Here is a 23,621-nt window from a genome sequence, read left to right on the forward strand (position 1 = left end):
GGAAGCAGCAGAGATGTCCCGCCGCGCCGCCGAAGCAGCACGGAGGTCCCGCCGCGCCGCGGCGGCCTGGGAAAATTTCTCGCGGGCAGGCGAGGACTCTTACAGGCGCATGCGTGCGATGGTCCATAGCCAGATGGATCAGATCTCCGGCTGGGCGAGGTTGCAGGACGAGGCTACCGGCGTCATCCGGCAACTAGGGGAGGGCAATGCGAAGCTCCGGGGCGAGCGCGACCTGCTGAGGGCGAAGATCGCCGGAAGGGCGAAGCAGGCGGAGGAGACCGCTGCCTTGTTGCAGAGGACGGGCGTCATCGTCAAGAAACTTATGGACGAGAATGCCATGCTCCGCATCGAGCGCAACAGGCTGGTGGAGGAATCCGTGGATGCTGCCAAGCAGCGTATTAAGGACATGAAACTGATGAAAGAGATCATCGCCCGCCGCGAGAACTAGTCTCCGCGACCTGCAGCGCATAAAGAAAGTAGAGATCAGCGAGCCAGATCGTTGTAGGCGTCTTCCCTCTTCTTTTGCCCTTGTGTATTTCGGGCGTAGCCGCATGTGGCTTTTTTAATTATCTTCCTAATTATGTAAGACAATTATTATCCACTCTCGTCGTCCTTATATATATTCATCAGTCTTGCTATAAGTCGCAGTAGATGCTATATAGGTCCGTCGGATCTTACATCAAGATCCGTGCAAAATTTTCTTTTCAGATTTTCTTTTTTCTCTCTTAAATCTCAGTCGAGTGAGACATTGCCACGCCATTAAACAGAGGCTCGGGCGCCATTAATGGAGACCTTGGGAGAGAGGTGGACGGCAGATGGAGGTCAAAGGGCTCTCCTCCCGATAAGCACGCGCAGGGGTCTGATCGCACGCCTCCCGTACTCAAATAGCTACCCTGCACGGCGCCTCCTAGCTAATAAAAAAGGGGACGCGTGGCGGCACGTAAATGGTAAATAGAACGCCCACGGTTTCAATAATACTTGTGTTTCCGATTGTAACGTGACAACACTTGTTCCAAAATGACTTTGTTGATTGTTAATGTGTGCGCCTTCGCAAATCGGACAGCAAAATTACCACAGCATGTTGGTGCCATGTCATGACACCAAGCCAAGTTTCATGATTTTCATGCGTGTTTCGGATTTACAGGAATTAAAAAACCAAGTTCCAGCCGAGCCATGACGCCCAGATGTTTGAATTTCATTCCCATTTCTGGCATGGGACCTAGAAATTTACCCGAGGACACACATGTGATTTTTCAACCAGCTTTGGTGCACTGGAGCATGTGCTTGTATTTAAAATTTGAATTATGCACACAAAGGTGACACGTTCCCTCTCAGAACCACGAGCCTTCTTGAGAGAAGCTCCGGTTTGCAAAAAGCTTATACCAAAACTTGTTCCTATTCTGCAAATTTTTTACCACAGCATGGTAGTACCATGACATGACACCATGCCAAGTTTCATGATTTTCAGGCGTGTTTTGGATTTACAAGAATTTTAAAACCAAGCTTCTCAATGTTCTCTGCTGAACCACGATGCCCAGATGTTTGAATTTCATTCCCATTTCTTGCATGGGACCTAGAAATTCACCCGAGGACACACATGTGATTTTTCAGTCAACTTTGGTGCACGGGAGCATGTGCTTGTAGTTCAAATTTGAATTATGCACATTAAATGACCAGAAACTCAATTAATGTATAAAAAAGGCCAAACGAACCCGGAATAATTCCAAAATTTAACAGGGCACTCATATAGTTCCATGTTGCCTCTTTAAAGAAAATCTGGGGGAGGCAGCGTATACTGTTTCGCACACAAAGGTATAAAGAAATAAAGAAATTAGCATACCTATTTAATTCTTGGGTTCTTATTATTTATGCCACTAGTTGTGTATCACTACTCAGTTTTGCCATTAGAAGTTACAACTACTCAAAAAATGCCATCGATCCGTGAGATGCCTGCTCAAAAATGCAATTAGATATCTAAAAAATGCCATCGTTAAGTTAGATGTTTGCTCAGAAATGCCATTAGACATTGTTATTTTCACGTCAAACCCGTTGACCATGTTACATGACAAAAATAAGCCGATTCTCACAATGATAAGTTAATGGTGTCCAGCACAACACACCCCTCAAATAAAACTAAGCACCCTGGAATTCTTTGACAAAACTAAGCACCCTGAAATTCTTTGACAACTAAACTGCTGGCTATATGATGTTGGCCATATATATTGTACGTATATAATGTCAAGAAACGAGTGGTAGTACTATACCAACTAAAAGATGAAATGTACGAAATATAACGAGAAGAAACATAACATAGTTCTGCTGGGGGCTCAGCACAACACACCCCTCAAATAAAACTAAGCACACCAGAAATTAAACTAAGCAACTAATCCGGTAGACACTGCATTAGAACCACCATGAGCAACGACACTGCCACCTTACTCGGAGTCCTCGTCCACGTCCTCGACTTCGTCCTTGTCCCTCTTCCTCTTGGGCGATACTTCTTTGCTTGAACCGCACACTTGGCTCTTGCTCTTCATCCAACCCTTGTAGATATGGAAACAAAGGTAGCCATCCATTGCAGCGTAGTGGATGTGGTCTATATCTAGTACATTCCACTGCCATGCATGACGATGAAACGTGTACGGAGGTTTCTCTAGTTTACCGTACGAAGGATGAACCATGGCTTCTGCCAGGGTTGGCATTGAAGGTTGAGAGGAGGACACCAGGCTTGCCTTCTGGAGATCGAAGGGCTGGCCTACAGCGAGGCCTATCCGACCCAGGATTTCCTTGTCGTTCCTAAAGTCTACAGTAACGAATTTGACTCGGCCGCCCTTGAGGAACTTCTTAAATTCCTCGCACTCAACGTCGGCATGGCATATGTGGTAGACCAAGCATAAGTCATGCACGCAAACCTGGATCACGGCGGGCTTCTTCTTCTCTGCCTCCTTTAGTTTCTTCTCGCTTCCCAGGACTGTGGTGTACTCAACATCTAGCCCAGCGACCCACTCATCATTTGAGTTTTCGAACATGCGTTTGAAGCGAGCAAGGCATTCTTTCACCGTTGCGGAAGAACGGGTGTAGATGACGTCGAACTCATCGCCGGTGATGGTTCTAACCTTGTACTCACCGCCGATCATGGAGATTTGGGACGCCATGGATTTGGGAGGAGGGTTAGGATTAGTGGAACTGCCGTAATGTGAAAGGACGGGACGACTAGGAGCGGTTTATCGATTGTAAAAATGTCGAGTGGGGGGGCGCGTGCGAATGGCAGGGTAGTGGCTTGCCTGGTGGATAAATGGATTCATGCACAGTACTATGGGGGCCCAATTAGATGTCATGTCTACTCGACGCCCAATTAAATGGCTTTCGATGTCATGTCAAGCGTCGGGAAAATTACAGGTGATACGAAGCTTTCCATTCTCCCATGATACGGGCTTCCGAGAGCCCTTGGATCTGAGATCGAACGGTTGCATGGCGTGATTCTAGACCTATGGGTGAATATCCTATCCTGGAGGGTTATTCTGCAAATTTTCAGCAACTTAGCATGCGACCGTTCGATCTCAGATCCAAGGGCTGCCAGCAGCCCGTATCATGGTCGCGCCTACCACGACCGTCGCCTCGCTCGCGCGGTCGCGCCCTTGGAGATTTAACACGGTGCGTTAGGCTATCTGATGTTGGCATGTCATACATAGTCATCACTTAGTCACTCATACAACAAGGTTAGCTATAAGGTTGGCTATAAGAGTATTTTTTGTTTACTTCTCTCTATCTCTTTCTTCGTAGTATTTATTGTATTTGCCAAGGAGTCACCTCTTCCAATGAAATGGTGCTTAGATGAGGTGCTATGGGCATTAAATGGCTTAGCAACTCAAGTCCCCAATGCATAGGTGCTTAGTTTTTTGTTGCTAAGTTTGCTTCATCTAGGTACACGCGCTTATCACCGTTTCTTCCTAGGGTCACCAAACTAGTCTCTCTCTTCTTAATTAACTTGCCACATCAGACTTTATGCCTATGTGGCAGGCTTAGCACCTGTAGGATCAAGTACAATAGTGGGCTATAAGCTCGCTTTACATGGCATTTTTGCATATGTGGGGGAAAGAGACAAGGAAAAAGTGGAGGAGTGGGCTCTCAAGCAAGAGCCGTCCTCTACATGGTGGAGCATCGGGAGAGATACCTGTATGGAGGTGGTCAGGAATTGGGAGACTCACGCCGGTCGTAGTGCCGCAGTTAAAATGATAATGGCAAGTCAAATCACCGGGCCCCACCTGTCCAGTAGTAACTCGCTGTCAAATCACACAGCCCTACGTTTGCAGCAGCCTACTCCCTCATCTTCTCGCGTCTCTGTTGAACCGACTAGGCGGAACTGCCCCGCCTACCGCGCGGGAAAAGCCCCGCCCTCGACTTTTAAATAGTACAGTATACTGATTTTGTATCCATGGATTACGCCATCGAGCAAAGCCTCAAGAAAATGGCAGTACACATGTACGGAGTATACAGCACGCCCGTCGCGTTCGTGTCGCACCCCAGACGGTCGGTCGGTCTGGCACGCCGCTCTCCGAATGGAACGCGTGTCATATTGCGTTTGCACACACATGTGGGACCACAATTGAGAACCGACCATAGGCACACTCCCCGGCCCCGCAAGTCGGGTGAGTTAATAGAAGAGAGAGACGAGCGATAGTACTACTAGAGAAGTGTTGTAGGAGTACATACGTTGGTACCTGGACGATCCCTGCAAGACACAGAAGATCAGTTCGTCCATGCATGTGACCAGACTCCAGCATACACGCCTGGATTGGCTATCTCCTACATATTGTGCAGGCTGTGTTGTATAGGGTTGTAGTTCTGGTGAGAAATCTAAAAAAAGGTTTCTTGTCATCTCGCAAAATTAGGTGTCATGTGCTTCAGATCACTGCGAGGGTTAAACAGCGACAACTGAGTTGGGCTAGTCATTGGGGGCACATGCACGAAGACTACTCGGCTACCATCTAGGTCAATCCGGCTATGTTAATTAGGACATCTATCCACGGACCCCTTTTCTACGAGTTTATCTTTAATTTGAGCTTTGGTCCTCATCTAGTTTGTCCGTCGGGATTCATCTTGTCTCCTTTGGGCAGTGAGGTTATGATTTCTTGTCATGTGGCATTTTTTCGTGTTATATGTTATAATCCGGTGCTTCAGATCAAAATGACGACAACTGCGCCTCCGGGGCACGTGCATGAAGACTTCTCGACAGTCATTGCCGAGGTCAAGCCGGCTCCGGCCGGTAGACAAAAGAAAACTAGTACTCCACTATATAGGCAGGAGCCTCCGCGCTTGCTTGCTAGTGTTGCTCTCTTCACATTGTCTCGTCCTCTCCAGATCTAAACACGACAGCGGTGGCCACACACTCTCTCTCTACTCACCGCTGGTCACAGATCCAGCCGGATCCTCTCCGCCGGGGAAGGTGAGAAGGTGCAACGTTCACGCGGTCGTCCTCGGCGACGGCTCTTACCCACTGCCGGCGTGTCCCGATCAGCGTGCCTTGCCGTTCTCTCCCAAGCATCGCTGGCGAGGGAGGGCCTCCCACCCCTTCTTCCTCGCTGCCGTAGTGTGGGCAGATCCGGCCTCCCGCCGCCCACCTAGCGACATCCCGGCGACCCTCAGGTATAACTTCCTTCGAAACCGGCCTTGCTCTACTTCCCGAGCTCCTGACGTCGCTGCATTTGTATCTTTTACTATTTCTCAGGCCCCCTCGTGTAGATAGGATCGATCGGCTGTTCGAAAACCACCTAATTTTTTACTGTTAAGAGGTAAAACTAGTTCATGCACTCGAATCTAGTAGTACTTGGTTCAGACAAGGAAGAAAGGGGGTGGGGGTGGGGGAAGATTTGTTACCTGAATCTAGGACTTGGTCGAAAGAGGAAATAATGGGGGCGAAAAGTAGCAGAGACTGGCTATCCAACTGGTCTCTAGGTCTAATAGGGAAATAAAGGGAACGCAGTACAAACTCAATATAAACCCGATCTATTGGTTGAAAAAGGAAAGAAAGTGGGGACTGGGGGACAAGTCAACAGAGTAAGTCCAGCACTAGATTTGCTAGCCTCACACAGTATAAGGTGGCTATATACCGAACAAAAATGGGACCAACCCAGATATCCTCTTCTGATGTTTGTTGCCCCGAGCCGCTCTTATGTAATGCCACTGGTAAAATGTAGCAGTCGCACTGTTAAAAGTAAGGACACGTTAAACCAATGTTGTTTTCAATGTAATGCCTCCAGTAATATGAATCAATGGCACTTTTTTCATGTCCTGCTAAATTTCCCATTAAGATAAGTTGCTTCTTTTCCTTAGAGATGCAACTGTCCTGGTCCGCCTACTCTCCAGGAGCTTCACGACCAACCTTGATGTTGCTCAATTTTATTGCAACTAATGAAGAAGAAGCTCTGTGGGTTTCATTTTCTGATGGAAATGGAACCGGGGCTGGAGCCCTTTTCTTAAAAAAGAAGAAGAAGAAGCTGCTAGCTCATGGGACATTGCTTCATTTTAGGTGAACTGCACCAAAAGGTCCCATGAATTGAATCATCCATGTTGGTGACTGGTGTCATCCCTTCTACGATGGCGTTGACTGCAGATATGGTTCCCATCACGAGGTATGTTCCTTTTTGGTCTGACCGTTTGCCAAAGATCCTGCATGTTGATCCTGCTCTTGTGCTACTGTTTTGGCACTGCCATGATAAAGCAGTAATGTTATTATTTTGCACCTTAATCTAGTGGCACTATTAATTTGAGGCAATGTTTTGGCACCGCTAGTGCCACTGTTTTTTTATATATCGAAAGAGGGGGTTCCCTCCGATTTCATTAAAGAAACCCAACCATAGAGAACCATTATCCGACAACATCTCAGTGTAAACGGGCAGTTATGCAACAACTACTAGAACGGACTGAGTACTAGCAGGAGACAAGTTCGCCACATAAGCTAGGCAGGTAGGGGGACGCAGCACCAGCTCGACCAAGTTTGGATTACAACCCAAATGCTACCACAGAAACATCAGGGGGAAGATAGGGACTGAAAGAGCCAGCTTCAGCATCCCAGTCTAAGCACCCCGGCCTTCATCCTTGCGACGCACGGTACACCTCGTTTGCCACCTGCTCGACCCTAGTGTCACTGATAAAATGAAGTAATAATACAGTTAAAATAGAGCGAGTGTCCTCTCTATCATTTCATTTCCAATGTAGATAAAGAAAGTGCTTCTCTTTGTTAATGTATGTTTCATCAACTAGTCCCATTGTTAATGTTTAAGCGTTTCTGCAAACTGGGGTGCTTAATTTTAGTTGATCTGCACAAAAATAGAGATTTGAATGTCTCAAGGCCCCTCCTTGTACTACCGTTGTACACTGATGTTCATCACTGGCAGAAGGTGTATCGGGGAGACTTGGGTCGATTTCCAGTATGATGTAATATTTTCTTCTGTTTATTAGTGTATGTTTCATCAACTAGTGCCACTATAATGTAATCACGCCTTTTCATTATCTGTGCAAACAGGGTTATTCAGCTGCATTTTGGTGGAACTGCACAAATGTACGGATGGAACCGGCATATATGCAGAGTGCGAGGTGCCAAGTAAAAATTACCGACACCAACCCTGCTCCATCTAAGCATTGGCATCCACCACCATCAGTGGGATGTGTGGCGCTCACTGTGGACGGATCTTTCTCGGCAGCAAATCCTCTAACCAAATACTAGTAGCTTAGACTTCAAAAAATACTAGTAGCTTATATTGGCAGTTTTCTAGGGGTGTACTCTTTTCTGAAAGAAGCACCAATCTATTTTTCTTTATTTGTACACAGTGTCACAACTTTGACCCAAAGGTCCAGAGCTATTTTAGGGTGATTGGCGTAGTACTCGGAGACTGATTGTAAGCATGATTTTTATTAGTTGTCACACTGATTGTAAGCATGAGCAGATGGAAGATTAGGTTAGTGCAAAGCTTACCTTAAACCCTACCGACGCCGTTGAAACGAGGCGATCGTCGAGGGAACCGTGGAGAACGGCGGGGAAGCGGCGTCGCGCCATCCGGCCTCCTCTTGAAGTGGGAGAACGAATACTCCTGTGGCTCCGGTTGGCTCTGCACCCTCACGAACGGCACACCGTACTCGATCGATTCGTTATCCTCTGGGTGCTCGACCTTCGACCTGTACGCCCACCACCTCCGCTTGACTTTCACCTAGGGCGAATCTGTCTGCTCCATCGCCCAGAGGTGATACTCGATGAACTCGAAGGACTGCGGCGTGACTGCCGCCGAGGAGTACATCGCCGCCCTCATCACCGTCGTCTCGCTCTTTCGCATACATTTCCACATGGCCCTCACCGTCCTCAAAATCTCCCACTCATTGTCAAACCAAGTAAGGATCTCCTTCAACCTGGCGAACTTTCCCTGGTCGCCGCCGGCGATCTGCCTTATTCGCTGCTGCATCCCCTCCATAGATGTCCTTCTGAGTGGTCCGGTGCTAGCTTTGGAAGATGGGAGGAGAGACGGTGGTCTTGCAATAGAGAAGAGGGAGAGGCGAGACGGCGGTTTTGGAATGGAGATGATGGAGAGGAGAGGGGGTGGTTTTTAAATGGAGAAGAGGGAGAGGCGAGACAGTGGTTTTGGAATGGAGATGATGGAGAGGAGAGGTTCCCCTGCCTTTCGGTCGCTGACAGGTGGGCCCCGCGCTTGGTGGGACCCACGTGTCAGTGTCTCAATGGCAGGATGGGCTACGTCAGAGGATCCTCGTCCGAGGAGAGAGGAGGTGGTTTTGCAATGGAGAAGAGGGAGAGGCGAGACGGTGGTTTTGGAATGGAGATGATGGAGAGGAGAGGAGGTGGTTTTGCAATGGAGAAGAGGGAGAGGACCGTGCGGTAGCGATTTAGGATTGGACGAGAGGGCCGATGCGCTGTGACTGAATCAAAATCAAAATCAATTTACCCTTCAATTAAGAAAGCGACCCCACATTAACTAGTCTCCCTTTTATTCTGGGTCAGAATTGACCATGATTTTCGCAAATAAAATATATGTTATACGTTGCAAAAATAATATAATTTGAAAGTACATTCAGATACGAACCAAACGATACAATTTTTGGTGACATGCATTCACATTTTGCTTGTCAAATACAGTACATGGTCAAACTTTGACCCAAAATACGCAAAACAAAAAAAATACTTCCAAGACCAGCGCCGCTCTTCCGCTCTTCTCCTCTTAAACCACTGCCGCTCCTCTCCTGTTCCAATCTAAATCCAGCGCCGCTCCTATCCTCTTCCATTTCAAAACCACCGCCCCTCCTCTCCTATTCCAATCCAAAACCAGCATCGCTCCTCTCCCATTCTAAACCAAAACCAGAGCTGCTCCTCTCCTCTTCCATTAAAAATCCACCGCCGGTGAGTGAAGGTGCTGTGGAGAAGTAGATCGATGGAGGAGTACAACCGATACGTGAGGATCGCAGACGGCGACCCTATGAAGCTAGCTAGGATGTTGGAGATACAGTCTTGGTTTGACAACAAGGACCAACTAGCGGCGACGGTGACATCCATGGCCAAATATCTGCAACAAAGCGAAAAGGCGGCGATAGTCCCGGAGGGAGTCACGCGGGAGTACATAGAGCTGCTCCTCTGGGCCATGGAGCAAACAGATTCACCGAATCCGATCGTGAGGGAGCGGTGGTGGGAGTATCGATCCCAGATGGAGCATCCACCAGAGATTTAAGGATCGAGCATCTATAGGGTGCCATTTGTGAGGGTGTCTTGCAGAGCGAGCCGGTGGAGTCTTCGTCGACCGAACCCAACTGCAAGAGGGGAAAAACAGTTGGCGTGACGACGCTTCCCCGCCATCCTCTCCCTTGCCGTTCACATCGTCTCACGGGGCGGCTGTCTGCCGCCGAGGAATAGGAGGGATTGCCCCCCCCCCCAGACCAATAGTCGGGCAGGTTGTGAATTGTCAGGAGGAGCTTAGGGTTGTTAGTATTTGCAGGTTGTGAATTGTGTTTTGTGTTGTGTATTTTGAGAGTACTTTCATATATGAATGTCTTTTGAATTTCAGATTTCCAGTATTGAGCATATGAAGTATTTTATGAATTCTAGAGATCTATTTTTAGCACTTAAAAAATGTAGTTTCATAGGAGTATAAAAGTGCAGACAATGTGATTCTCCGAGAAGAAACTGCAAGTTTCAGTTTCAGATAAGAAACTCCAAGTTCAGTTTCAGATAAGAAACTGCAACTTTCAGAGGCAGAGCATTTATATTAACACGGCCTTTTCAAACAGTGTTAACATCATGCTGGAAGTTTTATTCATGGTCGAAACTGGAACTACCAGCCAGTTAACATCATGCTGATCAACATTCATGCATAGCACATCTTCATATGATGCACAATCAAAAAGATATGCTATTTTCAAGATGCCCACACAATGTCGAGTGTGCGAAAAACAGAGAAAACGAGGGACGCCACTGTCTGCCATTGTGAACATGCTGAACAAACGAGAGGAATCTGGAGAGGACTGTACATGGAGAGGCGGACAGTCGGGACCCACCAGGTCTATGGCTGTACGCAAGCAAGTGCCTCATCGAAAAAATACTTCCTCCTAATGCTATACTTACGTTGGGGCCCACGGGTTTGTCAACATAGTTACATTTTTTAGGTGCTTCAACGTAGTTACTATAGGAGATAAATTCACAATGAAGCCGGGGAGCTGGCAGGTATCATTTATTATCACTGGGGCAGCAAGTATCAGCTTGTTTTTGGGCTGCCCCGTCTAGGCTTTCTTTTTTAACATGCGCAGCCCACGACCTCGGATGGGAGATCTAGAGGCCTGTTTGTATTTTCTTGAGGGCCGTCATGTATCGACCGGCCTATGGACCTCCCATCCGAGGTTTTATTTTTCCTGAAACATCGGCAACCCAATTTATGTATTTTTTTTTTGAAGAAAACGCAGAGGTCTGTTCTATTTTTCTATATAAGAATAGGAACGCCTGGTCCAATTTATGTTTCCCTTCTAACTATATTATATATATTTAAATTATTTTATATGTTATTATATATTATTGTTATTGTCATCATATATTTAACAAATACTTACATATGTAAGAAAACAATATCCCACATCTTATTAACTTATAAAAATAATTTCTTAACAATAAAATCCTGGATTTTTCTTGGCAACGAAAATCCTGGTGATTGTGTACAAAAGCTTGGTAAGATTTAAGGACCAATGTAATAATAAATCACTTATTATTTAAATATATATATATAACAAAATGCTCAGCCCCTATTTATTTTTTGATAACATTGTTGCGCCCACCCCAACATTATAATTAGAATAAGCCCAGCAAAATCGTGTATTTCGAGAAAGTGCAAATGGCCTATAATTTTTTAGGAAAAACATAAATGGGCCGCATGGACGCTACATTATTTGTTCACCCAGCCCAGCTAATGGACTGTAGTTCAAAAAAAAGAGATCAAATGGACTGTAAATTCTACCCTGCAAAAAAAAGACTGTAAATTCTGAAAAAATGGGTTGAATACGTGCCACATTTTTGGAGGCTGAAATGTGGGCCAATAGGTCGAAGCCAATGCAAGTTGTTGTCAACTTAGTCAACAAATGGTTCTGACATCGTTAGCCGTTGGATTTACATCCAACGACCGGCATCCATCTTCAATCTCTCGTCTTCTTCCTCCAGCGCCGCCGGGACCACCTGCTCCCGCCTCCTGCTGCTAGCAGCTCTGCTTAGCACGCTTCGCTGTGAAGCGCTACTCCATCGTTGGCCAGGCCATCCTTCCACCCCTCCACACCTCCTGTTCTTCTCCACCGACTACCGAACCACACCGTACCAGAACCAGTTAACCCTCGTACACCTCTCCGTCTGCGACTCTACTCCCGCTTCTTCCCATCTCCGGCTCGTTGCTGTCCGGGGCCTCGCCATCGTCCGCCACCTTGGATACGCTCGGCGCGGTGTGGTCAACGTGGTCAACGAACGACACCATCGGAAGTAGACTGTGCGTGGAGAGGCTGACTGCTGCGTCCACGGCCGCACGCAAGGAAATGCCTCCTTATTATGCGCAAAATAATGATTCCTCCACCTGACAGCTGGGACCCACCGGAAGGGCCTCTGTATTTCGCGAAAAACGTTCCCACCACTGACAGGTCGGACCCACCAGCTATATCTTCGCACGCAAGGAAGTGCCTCCTTATTACGCACAAAAAAATGAATACCCCCTGCTAGCTGGGACCCACAATAGTGGGAGGCTGCCTTGTGGGCCAACTAAGTTGACGGGGACGGAGGGCTTTGTCAACTTAGTCATTATGAATTATTCTAGCTCCAGTGACCGTACGATGTCCATCCAACGGCCGTAGTGCTTCTTCAACCTCTGGTTTTCTTGCTCCAGCCGCCCAAAGCAGGGCCGGTCATGCCTCGAGCTCCTGCCTCCCGTGGCTGGCTGCGATGCGGCGGAGGCCTCACTGCCCCATACTACTCCCACCGCTGGCCAGGCCATCCCTCTACTCACCCACACCCCCTGTTATTCTGCAGCGACGGAAGCCTCAAACTGCAGCGAACCAGTGAACCCTCGTACTCCTCTACGCGTGGGCATCCACTGCCGCGTCTTCCCCGGCTCCCCGTCGTCCCCTTCTAGGCCTTGTCGTCGTCCACCGCCCTGGTGCTCTCGGGGCGGCGTGGTCAACCTGGTCAAGGAACGGATTCCATCGGACGTGGACTGTACGTGGAGAGGCTGACAGCTGGGTCCACGGCCGCAGCAAGGAAGTGCCTCCTTATTACGCGCAAAATAATTATTCCTCCACCCGACAGCGGGGACCCACCGGACGGGCCACCGTATTTCGCGAAAAAAACATTTCCCCCTGACTGCTGGGACCCACCAGCTACATCTTCGCACGCAAGGAAGTGCGTCCGGGCAAAAAAAACGATTCGCCCCCTGACTGCTGGGACCCACCAGCTAGATCTTCGCATGCAAGGAAGTGCCTAACAGTCGGGACCCACCTGGTCGAAGCGAATGTAGCGTTGTCATTCTGGTCGCGAACATGTACGTACATACTGGTCGATATAGAGGCGCGCACGTGTCTTAGTAGAGGCGCGCACGTAGCATGTACACGTACGTACAGCGGCCAGTGTGCAAGAAAGAAAATACGGCCACGTACGTACATACGGGCAGGGTCTCGAATGCCTACTCGCGCATACGTACGGCCAGGGCTCGTGTACATGGTTGGGTCAGAACGGAGAAACAACGTCGTCGTCGTGTTCATGGGAAGGCAACGGAATGTGTCGTGTTCATCGGGAGGAAACGGAACTCGTGGGAGCCAACCGGCTTGGACGGAACAACCGATGGAAACGAGGCCTGACGTACCGCAAAACGGAGGAAACGGCCTTGTGTTCGACCGACCACGTTCGAAACGGGATCCTGTTCATCGGGAGGGGTCTGGCGTACCGCAAAACGGAGGAAACGGACCTCCTACGGTCGAAATGGGGTCCTGTTGATCGGGAGGGGTGTGGCGTACCGCAAAACGGAGGAAACGGACTTGTGTTGGAGCGCTACGATCGAAACGGGGGTCCTGTTGATCGGGAGGGGTGTGGTGTACCACAAAACGGGACTCCACAGGATACTGTTCATCTCCACCGTCGACCCCCTCCAGCCTCCACGGGCTACTGTTCATCCACCGTCGACCTCCTCCAACCTCCACATGTGACTGTTCATCCACGGGCTCCTGTTCATCCAGTCTCCACCGCGCGCTACTCCACCGGCTACTGTTCAACAAGCCCTCTCCACGGGCTCCTATTCAACCACCCCTCCACGGGCTACTGTTCATCCAGCCCTCCACCGTCTACTGTTCATCCTGCCCTCCACGGGGTGGTCCTGTTCATCCTGTCCTCCACGGGGCGGGTCCTGTTCATCCAGCCCCAACTGGCTCGATCGATCGGGGTACTGTTCATCCAGAGGCAACACCACGGGGTCCTGTTCATCCACCCCCACCGGGAACTGTTCATCCAACCCCCCCCCCCCCGCAACGCTCACTGTTCAGCCAGAGGCAGCATCGATCGGCTTCAGTTAGCAGCAGTAGCGAAGGAATCGCTCGATCGGGTTCAGTTAACAGCCATCGATCGATCGCTCGGGTTCAGTAACGCGTAGCCTGCAGTGCAATCGCTCGGGTTCAGTTAGAGCCCAACGCCTCGCTCGGGTTCAGTTAGAGCCCAACGCCTCGCACACACGTGCTTACGTACGAGAGAAACGCACATCGCTCGGCCCCCGACCACCCACCGTAACCGGGGACTCCCCGATATTTTCCGCGCCCTCGCTTCTACCACAGTTTTTTCTGTCATGGACGGCCCAAAGAATGTCATGCAGCTGCGTCTCCGGCCCGCCCAGGACGAAAAGCCCATTTTCTGTCATGATTTTTTGTCATAGAAGTAGGACCCCACCACATCTATGATGATACCGTGTTTTGTCACAATTATCGTCGTAGAAGTGTCATAAGTATGACAGAAAAGATTTTCGTTTGGCCCAAAATGTCACGGATGTGTCTTTTTTTGTAGTGATTTATGGCTTTATAACGATGATTACAGACGGCAGCGCTTGTATACTGAATGCAAATGCTGATGATATGTTTATTTTGACTCCATTGCGACCGTTTATCAGTTGAAAGTGGCCCATCGTCGGCTTCTACCCCTTTGTAGATACTACGCAGGGTGTTTCCGCAATATCAAGACAACCCTTACCCGACGTCTCGGTGCCCGGAGGCGGTTGTGTTAGCGGAAACGAGGCAATCAGATATGCGGGCTTTAGAACTTCCACTTAGTCATAGGATCTTAAAGTTGGGAGGCCAGCTATTAGCCCCTGGTTAGTGTTCGGCGACAGCCGAGGTCAAGTCGTAAACACTTCGGCCAATGTTATGAACGGCCCGTCATTTAACACAGTCATCGGATTGCTGACCAGTTTACGCTTATTGTGACAGTCAGTTTTCGGCTTTCTCCACTGAGGTGCTTAACCATGCGAGCTGGAAGCACAATCGCGATGGTTCTCCCTTTGCACACCTAGCCGAACAAAGCGGAATGTAGGAGGCAAGCACAGGAGCCGGGCAACCCAACTATTGACCAAAGACACAATTCGAAACTGTTGCATATATAACAATATCCGAGAATGTTTTTGCAGAATCTCTAAAGGTGTCCGGTGTTGCACTACGAGACTTATGCTGGAAACACACAAATAGTTTAAAAGTGCCATAGGCTCGAAAAGCCAAAAACTTATGTAAAAGCTTGACGTCCGGACTAAACCGAGATTTTGGTGCTAATCCGGAAATTGGTCTTTTTTTTAAAAATTGTGCTTCTGTGGTGCTTTAACATGACACATCCGATCTCAAGACTTCAAGCGGGTCAGCCTACGGCTTCAAGATCCTTATCCGAAGGCGGAGTGATTCTCCGAGGCCAGTTTAGCGAACTAAACTCGAGCGGCTTTGGAGAGAAGCTAGGCTATCCGGCTATTGACCATACACTCGAGTCGAAAAAGGAGCGGTAGAAAAAGACTTTGCAACGACCAAGAAGAAAACTCATTATTATAGAACGACTCGTGTAAATTTTAAGAGCCCCCAGTTAACATGGGTAAGGGGACTTTCTTTTAACGAAAAATACTTAGCTGGTTAATGTGTTCGGCATTGATGACGCAGTCCGAGCTTGATGTGGGACAAGGTTCCATCCCCCAAGCCGGTCCCGAGGTGGCGGAGCGAAGAGCTCGACACTTCAAAGTGGTGACATAGCACGGCCAATGCAGGCCGGCAGAGTGACGCCGAAGTCCCCGGCGTGGGTTAATGAAGTGTTGACGAAGCCCCCCGTCCAGCCGAGGTGACGTGGTATGTCAGTACGCCGAGGTGACAACACTGCCCGACCCGAATCATTTACGTGTGCACAAAAAATTAGTACAAACTGGAGATAATAATAATAATAATAAATTAAAAAAAATTGTTGCATAATAAATAATTTATGCAAAGTGAGTAATAAAAGAAATATGGCCTGTGCGCCGAACACTCGATGAGGTAGAGCTCTCTCGGCGATGCCGAAGTCTCCGAGGCAACCGGACAGGTCGGTATGGCAAGACGACCAACAAGGTGATCACGCGAGCCGATTGACGCCGATTGGGACGACGGCGTCGGCTTGCCGAAGAGACCACGTGACGCAGTCGAAGTCCATTACCTGCACATGTAAAATAGTGTAGGCCAACAATAATAATATAAATATATAAAAATCCTCGTGTAATTAATTTACGCAAAATAATTTATTTAAAGATATGTGGCCTGGCGCCGAAGTCAATGTCGATGCAGGGCGTCGGCGTGATGCGGTAAAGGCGTTGCAAAGCCTGAATTCACAGGTCGGTCCGAGTTCCGGATGCGGCGTTCGCCGAACTATGTACGGAAACTGACCGAACCACCACACGGCCGTCGTTAATGTGGCCACCATTTGATATACCTGTGTACAGATGATGGAACAAAGCAGAGTAATAATTCCTTGGAAAAAATAAATCCAAACAAGCAAAAATTGCTAGGATTAATTGCGCCTGGTTTACTTGTTGTAGCAGTCCGAAGAAAAGTGACTCCCAAAATGGGGACTCGATCCGCATACCCATTGCCTGATGGGCGGTGAAGCGACGGCATGGCGATGCTGGTAAAGGTTGGCTTGCTGAGGCAAAGCCCCCGGTCCAGCTAACGTGACGAAGCTGGTCGGCTGACGACGCCGAAGTCTCCGGAGTAGGTTGATGAAGGGATGGCGAAGCCCCCGATCCAGACGAGGTGACGGAGCAGGTCGGTAAGGAGACGTTGCAGCTGCCATGTTAGCTGAGGTGTTGAAGTAGTTCGGCTTGATGGACATCGGCTCGGCCATGCCAACGCAGGTCGTAACTCGTGACGTGGTCAATGCCGGCTTATGAAGTGACCGTGCGGCGATGCCGGTGTACCCGCTCCGTGTAATCCATGGGGCGGCGATGTTAGTGATGATTTATCCTTCGCGATGCCGAACTCTTGTTTGGCTTGCCGAGATGATGATCTTCAGAAGTTGAGCTCGGCTCAACAAAGCGACGACGTGTGTAGCGCAGGTCGGCAGCCGTGGAGCAACGTTGTCGGGCTGGTTTAACACCGGCGCGATGATGAAGATCATATTGAAAAAGACTTTAAAATTAGTGGGATGTGTTTGGGAACAAAACAAAATACCCCATACAAAACTTCCTTCAAAAAGGATGTCCGAAATCCCGTTCATAAAAAAGATGAACTCGGGTCGGATTCATTCTCGTGCAGAAAATAGATCTGAAAAGTGATGCACTAATCAGAAGGTTCCCGGAGTTTGGACGGTCGGATCGAGCTGAAATTTTGAGGGTGGTAGATATAGAAATTCCGCAACCGATCAATGGTTGGATCTTTCAAAGGACGTCCGAGCTAGATGCTGGACACCACGCTCCAAACTTGTCCAGATTCCCGTCCAGATTCGACGGGGCTCCGGTACATCGGAGACTGGCGGAGATTGCTCCATCGAAACGCGATGAAATTTTACAGTGTTGTTGTAAACTCAATTCCGCACAATTCCACCGAAGGAATCGTCAAAGCGATGCTCGAGGAAGTGGTGGTAGCGGATACAAGTTTGCTGTTCGGAAAAACAGCACGGTCGCCCGAGGGCAATGTTGACGTCGAGCCCCCGAGCTCCATGGATGATTCCTCCATGATCTTGATAGAGATCGGAGTTGATGTTGATGAAGGCCCTCATACGAACATGCTGATTGGAGGTAGGGCACAGTCATCGGTCAAGCCAAGGTGATCAGTCGAGGAAGCGACAAAGACGCCGACGTGGCAGCTGATCTGTAGGCGAGCCATTGATCCTTTCGCCGATCACACAGCGGAACTCTCAATGAAAGCACCATTGTCGGTGTCAAAACCGGCAGATCTCGGGTAGGGGGTCCTGTTGGGATACTACTACTGAGTATAAACCCACTACACCACGACACCACAACACCGACATGCATCTATTGGTATAGGTGTGAATTTCCGACACATTGTCTGTTCAGAACAACACCGACACAAAGAACGTTAGGGTTGCTCAACATTTTCGATGTTCAGTCTGTCGGTAGTGTTTACTAGTTCACCGACGTATTGTGTGTCGGCAATTGTTTTGACTGCCGTTGGATTAAGTGTCGCCGAAACTTTGCCACAGGAAAAGTGTCGGTGTAGTTCTAGCCTGGCCCACTTATTTTCAGCCGCGCGGCACAGCCCAAAGTATCGAGCGGCAAGCGGCGCGCCAAAGCCCAAAAGTATTTCCCTAAGTCTCCTAGTCCCCCATCCCCACCTCTCTCGCAGCACACATTCAACCTAAACCTAAATCGCCGCCGCCGCCCCCGCCCCCGACCTACCCATAGATTTGCTCGCATCGCCGCCGCCGCCCCCGACCTACCCATAGATTTGCTCGCATCGCCGCCTCCCCCACCACGGCATCCCACCCTTGCCCGTCCTCTAGTCCTGCGTGCTGCCCCGTCATCCACGGCCGAGGAGCTGCTGCCCCGTCTGCAGCCAAGGCGCCGCCGCCTAGTCCACTGCCTAGGAGTTGGCGAGGAGGCAACTGCAGTTCTGGAGTCGCCCAGCCGTTCTTCTTCCTCCACCAGCGACCCCTGTCCAGATCGACACCCTTGTCCTGCCCCGACTCCAGGCCACTGCAGGTAAACTGCATAGGAGTTTTGTCATTTGCATCTCGGTGGATGTTGGTTCCCATAAGTTCCAGGCTCTGCTCTTGTTCAATCTTCTTTAATCTCGTCTCCTCATGCATCTTGTCTTTTCACTTATCCAGTGGTGGCCATGCTCATGTGTGAATGTTTATCAGTAACTTCTATACATATTAATTTTCAAAGACCAGATTTTAACTACTCGAGGGTACAGACGTACAGATTTAGAAAGAGAAATCTAACAGAGTTGTGGCACACCTTTTGGGTTAGCATTGCCGTTTGAGGATGCTCAAGTGCAGAGCTCCCTAAATTTCAGAGATCTGATTCACCATATTCTGCAATTTGACGCAAAACCTCCGTTACTGTCGACAGAAAAAGGATGACGTGCAAGCATGTGTTACTTTCTAGAAAAAAAAACATGTTTCACTTCATTTTCTACATATGAACCTAACACCAAAGATTCAGATTTCTTGTATGTTGGGTAGGATTGTAACTCTGCCTGTTTTTTGTTTTATCTGTTTATGCCGCATAAACAGGGACCAAGGGTTAGCCTTACGGTTGTGTGTGATCCATATTAGTGCCTTCGATGTATCTCATGTCCCTGAATTTCTTTCTTGTACTGGATATCTTGTTCTTTCACTCCAAAATCCTAATCAGTAGACTTCTCATTATCTAGGTGCTCATTATTTCTACTTGTTTGTTGTCTCATGGATCACAAGTTTAATGATTATTGAATCAAGAAATCTTCTGAATCTGTTAACATAACCTCCATTTACTGTCTGCTCAAGTCTGTTTGTGGCATATCATATTTTAACTTATGTTTTAGTCTGCTCAAATGGAGAGCTCCGTAAACTTCAGAAATCAAAATGACAAAATTGTAGGAATAAAAGGGGTAATGGAAAATTGCATTTCTCTAGTCTCAGTTTATTCTTCCTTGGCGCCCTACTATTTACGTTTTTGTCTATTTGGTATGTATATTTGTAGTGGATGCCCAATTCTCCTATCTATATTTTCATAACTATGTTTCAATTATACTACTTACACAAAGTTGCTTGGTGGATAGTGCAGTTTTAACTTGCTGCTTCTTGATAAAAGTTGCTGCCATGTATTTAACTCATCACATAATTTGCCCAGTATGCATATTTTTCCACTATTTTTTATTAAGCATCATGGTCTAATATGTGGTATTTGCAGGAGAAAAGATGGAAGGAACAAGAGGTGAAAGCGAGCTCCCTGCATATGAACAATCAAGAGTTAGGCTTGTAGCAGACATGAATTGGTAGACTCGAGCACCTCTCTTTGAAAGTGATGCATCCGATTAGTTAGTTTTCTAATTACTAGGGAAAATAAATTTGTTGCAGGCTGAAGAACTTGGCTATGACCCACAGAGAGATGACATATTTGTCAGAGCACATACACATAAAATTGGAGTTCCTACCGCACAAGCAAACACTAATTGTTAGTCACACATACACATCATGTGTTTTTCTTTAGTACAGCCATGCACGTGACTGCATATCAATTGATGAGAAGTATAGACTGCAGTGACTTAATTGTAGAACTAAATTAGGTACCTCATTTGCTGTATATCTTTTTCAGAACAACCTGAAGAAGCAGCTGAACCGCCAACAACACTTGCAATGGAAATTCAATTTCGTCAACAAGATGAACAGGTTTCTACTCTACTAGAGCTCACGGAACAAATGCAATGAAAAATTGGAGAGATGCATCAAGTTCTCTTTTCTCAAGGAATCGGAATGTCGAAATACCAGGTATTATTCTTGTCAACTTTTTTCCATGAGATGACACTGCTATGTTTTGTTTGATGCTTGGGTCAGGAAGACAGGTTCAGAATTGGGAAAAGGGTCCTCGGTTTGAACTAAACACTATTTTTTTCTTTTGGGAGATCTTTGTATTTTTCTTGAAGGTTTCAACACATACAGTTCAGTTTGTAGTGTCATTATAAATAGACAATGCATCAAGCTACTAGATATCTAGTTTCTATCGGAAATAGATAAGAATTGAGGGCATGATAAGGTGATACTAAATCTGGGTTATAACAGAACGTAGAATTTTTGGTTTCTATGTTTACATGTGTGCAGCGCAACCCCCATTATCATGCAAACAGTATCAAGTTATGAGGCTTGATCATGGAAGCTAGCAGAAATGTGTGATTTAGTACGCAAGCTCTGAATGTTTGCTTGCATATTTGTTCAAATATGGTGAGTGGTACAATTGTCCGTCAGTGTGCAATTCCTAGTAGCTAAACTGAAGCCTGCTCTCTTTTAAAGATCAGCCACAAAAAAAAAAATACTTGACTGTTATTTTCAGGGAAGCATATTTAGTTCAATCCACATATTAGGATTACACCTGACTCCTTTTTTGCAACATAGATTCCTGAACTCGCACATCCAATCACCGGTCTGATCTTGTTGTCCAACGACCGAGAGTTCCGAGACGAATGTGTGGCACTCAGGAAACATAGGTGAGAATGAGATGATCTTGCACTCATTTTTTAATTATCTTTTCCCTATAGACATCTACGTATAATATTGGCACTAGGTTAATGTAATTTCTATTGTATTCATGTTGTAAAGAATGGCTTCAACATCACAGGATGTGCAAATAAGAGAAAATTTAGCATCCACTATTAAGAGAAAATTCCATATCAAATGTACTTAAACACACTATATGTTCAAATTTGAACTTGTTTGTCAATGTATTTCTTGTTTTGCTTCTGGTGGTGCTTGATTGCACCCCTCTTCTTTTGTCGCTGTTTATCACCCCCATGTTGTAGTCTTTTCCCATCACTATATTTGTGCATCAGCCATCCTTGCTCTTGTGCTTCATTTTCTCTGGTCTTCTCCTACAAATCTTTGAAGTTATAGTAAAAATCTTGTTCCTGATGCCTTTGAACAAATATGATTGTTTAACAATGAGTGCATAATTTGTATAGTAAGCCATGTATGCTAGGAGCTAGCCAAACTTGGGTTGATGTTCTAATAAGGATATCTTATGTAACTAGACTGTTTGCAATACATCTTCTATTTTTGAGATCTTGTTTACATCTTTGGGTCAAGGGAAACTCGGAAGTTAGAAATTCTCATTTCTATAATTGCTCAAACATATAACTTCTTTTGCAGGGACATATGGTAGAAAGTAGGAAGTCCACAAGTTGATCTAAGATGTTCCGGTGATCGCTTTTGTTCATTACATGGTCGACACAACTTATTCGTATGGAAGTTGATGCCGGCTTTGGTGATCGAAGGATTGGTCTTTTTCATATAAGGAAGTTGATGCTGGCTTGGTGATTGAAGGATTGGTCTCTTTCATGTGGAAGTTGATGTCGGCTTGGTGATTGAAGGACTGGTCTCTTTCATAATTGCTCTCTTAGAAGCTTGCCCCTCGTATTTTGGAGCAGGTCACGTCTTGTGTGTAAGACCTATGTATTTCCTTAATGGATGTAGCTAACTTGAGTGAAGAAAACTAATGAATCTTCAATTTATGTTGAATAAATGTATTGGTTAATGGTATCTTGTGATGAATATATAGAAGAGTAATTGTTTGTATATGTATTGTGTACTGAACATGAATTGAATTTTATGAATGTAATTTCACTCAAAATATGGTGCATTTGTATTTGTTCTGAAATGTAGAACCTAGGCAGCAAAAGTGTCGGCATAAGTATTGGACTTTGCATGAACTGTCGGCATAGCACACTGGCAGACAAACTGTCGGCGTATCAATGGACGTCACACTATGTGTTGGCATAGCACACTGTCAGATTATCTGTCGGCGTAGAATAGTCTGTCAGCATAGAAATGTCTATCGCCATAGACCTTACCAACCCCATCAGACTGTCTGTCGGCATAGATTTATCTGCCGGTAAAGACCTTTCCCGGTAGGACTATAGGCGACAGCTCCTTTCTGTCACCAAAGTTCTTTGCCGACACTAAATGTGTCGCCTTAGGTGACCTATGCCGACAGATTGTTTGACGCTGCTTTGAGTGTCGTGGTGTAGTGACCGGCCATGAGGGGCCGGGTTATACCCATAAAGAGTTATTCATATTGAAGCCCATGAAGACAAGGAATATGGCGCTTTACGGAGGAGATGTAACATGAAGGCCCAGGGCCGGATTAAGGCCTGTAGACATAAACCGCCGTTGATATGTAACTTGTGTTGTAAGATAGGAAAGGGTAGAGACCGAGCCGGACACGTTTATGAGCCGGCCTCGGGATTCTAGAAGGTGTCAACCTATGTATATAAAGGGATGACCTGGCGGCGGTTTAGGGACAAGAAACAACAACTCGAGAGCCAGGCATAGCAGATTCGCTCCCTGGTCATCGAAACCCTAGCAATTCCACATCAACTGGATTAGGCCTTTACCTTCACCGCAAGGGGCCGAACCAGTATAAACTCCCTGCGTCCTTTGTCCGCTTTAACCCCTTTAAGCTAACCCGTCACGATGGCTCCACGACTAAGTCCTTTCACTAGGACATATGCGGTGACAAAACCACGACAGTTGGCGCCCACCGTGGGGCTATCGCACGATGATTTCGAGTTCTTAGAGGGCAGCTTCGAAGGGCTCAAGGGATACGCTGTGGGCCGGATGACCAAGAGTCGTCGCGGCAAGCTCTACATCGACAACACAGGCTGGGGCCCCGAGGCCGGCTCAATCGAGTACGGGTACCGGGTCCCCTTCGGTGGTATTCACGTCTTCATTGGCAAGATTGGCGAGCCGGGCCCTGAGCCGGATATCTGCACCGACATCGTCGAAACGGCTCAGTGTGCGAGACCTGCCCGGGCTCAGCCCGCCATGAAGCGTGCCTTCGTGGGAGTCATCCACGGAGCGGAATCTGAGGATCGATCGGCATCTGCTGGTGAAACCGTCGTTTACTCTGATGACG

At 47.4% G+C, this 23,621-nt stretch overlaps 1 long non-coding RNA gene across 2 annotated transcripts; it reads left to right on the top strand.

Moving 5' to 3' along the window:
* Nucleotides 1–18,356: 18,356 nt before the first annotated feature.
* On the top strand, nt 18,357–22,300 carry LOC123098916 (uncharacterized). 2 transcript variants are annotated; one of them, XR_006448030.1, is made up of 6 exons: nt 18,357–18,710; nt 19,908–19,992; nt 20,075–20,171; nt 20,313–20,485; nt 21,107–21,198; nt 21,857–22,300. It is a non-coding gene; the product is annotated as an uncharacterized lncRNA (long non-coding RNA). The 2 variants fall into 2 exon arrangements; XR_006448031.1 differs by lacking the exon at nt 20,075–20,171.
* Nucleotides 22,301–23,621: the final 1,321 nt, after the last annotated feature.

Source organism: Triticum aestivum, chromosome 4D (genome assembly GCF_018294505.1).
Source record: "Triticum aestivum cultivar Chinese Spring chromosome 4D, IWGSC CS RefSeq v2.1, whole genome shotgun sequence".
NCBI classification, from domain to species: Eukaryota; Viridiplantae; Streptophyta; class Magnoliopsida; order Poales; family Poaceae; genus Triticum; species Triticum aestivum.